The sequence below is a fragment of the Nannospalax galili genome, unplaced genomic scaffold (genome assembly GCF_000622305.1).
Source record: "Nannospalax galili isolate Female #2095 unplaced genomic scaffold, S.galili_v1.0 scaffold5707, whole genome shotgun sequence".
In the NCBI taxonomy this organism is placed as follows: Eukaryota; Metazoa; Chordata; class Mammalia; order Rodentia; family Spalacidae; genus Nannospalax; species Nannospalax galili.
Genome location: NW_008356553.1, coordinates 13022 through 17796, shown reverse-complemented (window position 1 = coordinate 17796; position 4775 = coordinate 13022).

The window sequence follows — 4775 nt, the reverse complement described above, 5'->3', positions numbered from 1 at the left end:
ATGTCCTTCAGAGTTTTTGATCGCTGATTACTCTTTGTCATCATTTAGGCGTTAAAAATTCTCCTTAAATTTCAAGAGAAATCTTAAAATAAGTATATTATTTTTCCAATGGTGCAGTTTAAAATAATCATGTAACACTAAAAGGCTGGTTGTACCAACACAAAATGAGCTCTTTGGTGTTCATAATCCCTGCCCTTTTTGAGACAACTAACACACCTGTTCACTTAATGGCAGATTCCCTAGTCTGATGAGAACACCAGCCTTTGTAGTTGCCCCATTGAGGCAGCATGACTTTAAATGTGTCATTTTCTTTGAAAGACTCAAAGATTGCTCCATATGCTACTATTAATATATCTGTTACCAGGATTAAGATTAGAGAGATTTTGTTTTAATTTTATGTGTATGAGTATATTGGCTGCATGTGTGTAAGAGCAATGCCCGTGGAGGCCAGAAGAAGGCTTTGGAACCCTTGGAACTGGAATTACTTATGGTTGTTAGCCATCATGTGGGTTCTAGGAATCAAACCTGGGTCTTCTGCAAGAGCAGTCAGTGCTTTTAACCGCTGAGCCATCCCTCCAGCACCGGATTTTGTTCTTTAATACAACAGTACTGGAAAGAAACCTTCCCTATAAGGATTTTAAGCAACTAGTAGACAAGATAGCTTTTGCTTCTTGAAGAGCTCAAGCTGGTTTGTGGAGAGTAGTTTCAGTTTGGGGGAGAAGAGAATGTAAAAGTGTAGAGGCATTAGGTTACATCACCAGCGCTTTCATGACTAGATCTGAGAACTAATGGTGTAGGTGGCAAGGAGAGATACTGGAAGACAGATATTTTGGTGGTGGTGATATGAGAATTAAAGGAGAGTGGTTTCTAAGATAACCCATGGATTTTTGACTGATGCAGTTGCATGGATGGAAATGTAACTGTTGGGGGAGAAGAGAATGTAAAAGTGTAGAGGCATTAGGTTACATCACCAGCACTTTCATGACTAGATCTGAGAACTAATGGTGTAGGTGACAAGGAGAGATAACTGGATGACAGATATTTTGGTGGTGGTGATATGAGAATTAAAGGAGAGTGGTTTCTAAGATAACCCATGGATTTTTGACTGATGCAGTTGCATGGATGGAAATGTAACTGATGAACATGGAGAAGAGTGGAGGAAGAATAGACTCTGTGTCAAGAGATTGAGAGTTTAGTTTGAAAGATGCCTGCTATTTAGGCCAGGCATGATGGTGCACGCCTTTTATCCCAGCACTTGGGAGGCAGAGGCAGGTGGATCTTGGTGAGTTCAAGGCCAGTCTCGTCCACACAGTGAATTCCAGGCCAGCTGGGGCTACAGGGAGACCCTGTCTCAAAAAGACAAAAAAAAAAAAAAAAGATGTTATTTAGGAAAGCCACACTAATTTAATTTACACTTTTACCTGCCTTTATGGAAGGTTCATAGAAGTCTGATCTGAATAGACTTATATTTTGGAGAGATTATTCTGGTGGGGGTCTGAGGACCAGTAGTTATTAGTCTGTAAGCTTATTTATTTGGATTTTATATTTTATCTTTCTAGGGCTGAGGGTCTAACTCAGAGGTAGAGCACTTATCTAGCATGCCTGAGGTCCTAGGTTCAATGCCTAAGACTGGGAAAAAAAAAAGAAAGAAATCTTTTGATTGTCTCTGCCTTTGTGTCCCTCTATGTTCTATGCAAGGTAGATGTTGTTATATACATGTTGTAGGTGGGGAATCTGAGGCTTAGGAAATAAAGTATCTCTGAAGGCCATGTAGGTAACCACTGATGGAGCTGCATTCAAACCTAACTCTTTTCTGACTTCAAAAATTGTACTTTTTGGACTGGAGAGATGGCCCAGCAGTTATGAACACATACTGCTCATATTTATTTATTTATTTATTTATTTATTTTTTTCTTTTATGTTTATTTATTTATTTATTTTTTGAGAGAGGGTCTCATTATGTAGCCCTGGATGGCCTGGAACTCACTGTATGTAGAGCAGGCTGGCCTTGAACTTAAACAGATCCACCTGCCTTTTCCTCTAGAATACTGGAGTTATAGATAGTTGTTAGCCAACATATAGGTGCTGGGATTTCTTCTGCAAGAGCAGCCAGTACTCTTAACCACTCAGCCATCATCTCTCCAGCCTCAGCTTTTTTTTAAACTTTAATTCTTTGGGACAAGATCTCACTATGTAACCTTGGCTGGCACTGACTTGAACTTGCTATGTAAACCAGGCTGACTTCAAACTTTTAGAGGTCCACCTGCCTCTGCCTCCAGAGTGCTGGGATTAAATGTGTGTACCACCATGCCCAGCTTTCTTTTATTAAAAAGTATTTTTATTTTATGTGTATGAATGTTTTGCCTGTATGTAAGTGCACTATGTGCATGAATGCCCATGGAGGCCAGAAGGAGGCATCAGATCCCCTGGAACTATAGTTACAGATGCATTATAGCTGCCATGTGGGTGCTGGAAACCAAACCCAGGTCCCCCGCAAGAGCAGCCAGAGCTCTTAACCACTGAGCCATCTCTCCAACCCCATGCAAATTGTTTTAAAAAGATTTATTATTTTTATTTATGTGTATGTGCCTTCACAAGTTTATATGTACTACATGGATGTAGGAACCTGAGGCCAGAGGGCATGGGAGATCCTGGAACTGGAGTTACAGGTGTTTGTGAGCCACTTAATATGGGTTCTGGGAAACGAATATAGGTCCTCTGCAAGAGCAGTAAGCACTCTTAACCACTAAGCCATCTCTCCAGCCCCTTTCTAGCATACATGAGGGCCTACGTTCAGATTCTAGTCCTGGGGAGAGGGGAGCATTGAGGGAGGGAGAGCAGGAGAAAGACAATAAAAGATTGAGTGAGATCGAAGTGAGAAGTGTCACTATGTCACTGGAAAAATGTGAGGCTGCCATCTGGCTTCTTATTGTAAGATTGTTGTCTACATTTCTGTTCAAGGGCCTTTGCATATGTATAGACTCATGGGTCATATGTATAGACTCATGGGCAGAAAGACTTTAAGTGCTCCGGAGTGCCTAGAGAATCCTACAGTGTGCCAGTCTGAGATGACTGGGAATTGCTTTCTCTGGACTTAGATTCAGGAAGCAAACAGCCTAAAATTCCACAGCTAACTTTTTTCAGAAAAATTTTATTACACTTTTCTATTTACTGTGTATGTTTGCACATGCATGTGGGTGTGCATGCCACTGTGTGTGTTGGGGGAGTGATCAGAGGACTATGTGGCAGTAGACTTTACACACTGAGCCATCTTACTGGCCCCTATAGCTCACTTTTAATAAGTATTTTTGGTTTTTGACTTTGTTAACAAACAAATTTTTAATGTCTTTTTTGTTTGTTTGTTTGTTTGGGTTTTTTTTTTTTTTTTTTTTTTGGTCTTTTTGAGACAGGGTCTCCCTGTAGCTCCAGGTGTCTGGAACTCACTCTGTAGACCAGGCTAGCCTCAAACTCAGTATCTGCCTGCCTCTACCTCCTGAGTGCTGGGATTAAAGGCGTGTACCACCACGCCTGGCTGTCTTTTAAGTTTTTTAAAAAATTTATTTTAATTTATTTTTATTTTTTTATTATTATTAGTTTTTGGTCTTTTTGAGACAGGGTCTCCCTGTAGCCCCAGCTGTCCTGGAACTCACTATGTAGACCAGGCTGGCCTTGAACTCACAGAGATCCGCCTGCCTCTGCCTCCCAAGTGTTGGGATTAAAGGCATGCGCCACCACATCCGGCCCTATTTTAATTTATTTTAAAAATATTTTATTTTTTTATGTGTATGAATGTATTGCCTACATGCATTTAAGTGTTCCCGTGTTGTACAATGCCCACAGAGGTCTGAGGAGGGTGTCAGAACCCCTGGAACTGAAGTTACAGACGCGAAGTTGCCATGTGGGTGCTGGGAACCAAACCCGAGTCCTCTGCAAGAGCAACCAGTGCTCTTAACCACTGAGCCAGCTCTCTAGCCCCTGTCTTTAACCCCAGCACTCTGGAGGCAGAGGCAGACAGATCTCTGCGAGTTCAAGCCAGCCTGGTCTACATAGTTCCAGGCCAGCTGGTCAAAAAGAACCCCCCCCAAAAAATCAAAAGTTCTATTTGTTTGTGGTTTGTGTGTATATACACACACTCTCAGAAGTCAGAGGACAACTTGCAAGGAGTCATTTCTCTCCTTTCACTGTGAGGGTCCTAAGGATTGATCTCGTGATGTCAGGCTTGGCAACAAGTGCCTTTACCTGCAGAGTCATTTTTCATTTTAACTATCTTGACTTCTAGACTCTAGAATCTAGAGAAAGGCAAAACGCCAAAGAAGCAAGAAATATGACATTTGATCCTAATCAAAACCTTACATACATAAGAGTATATGGGAGTTCTGGAAACTGACAAAAAACACACAGGGCCCTAAGTAGCTCATTCGCATTTATTTAGCTTTGTCATTTGGCATTGTATAACACCCCACCATGGGAAACAAGTATGTGTGTTTGTTAGTACTATGCAGTCCATCTAGGGAGCTGAAGGGATTGCAGATCTTTGAAGAAGATAAATTTGAGCCTGTCAAGGTGAGGTTTCCAGAAAAGCTTTTAAGCAGAGAACACCCCCTGGTGGTGACAGGAAGATTTGAGTCTCCTGTCTTTTGCCATAAAGAATGCTGCCTTTATCAAAATTACATTCTTCTTACTGGGTGTGGTTGGAGGGAGGGGCAGGTGGATCTCTGTGAGTTCAAGGCCAGCCCCTCTACAGGGAGACCCTGTCTCACAAAGGCAAAAAAAAA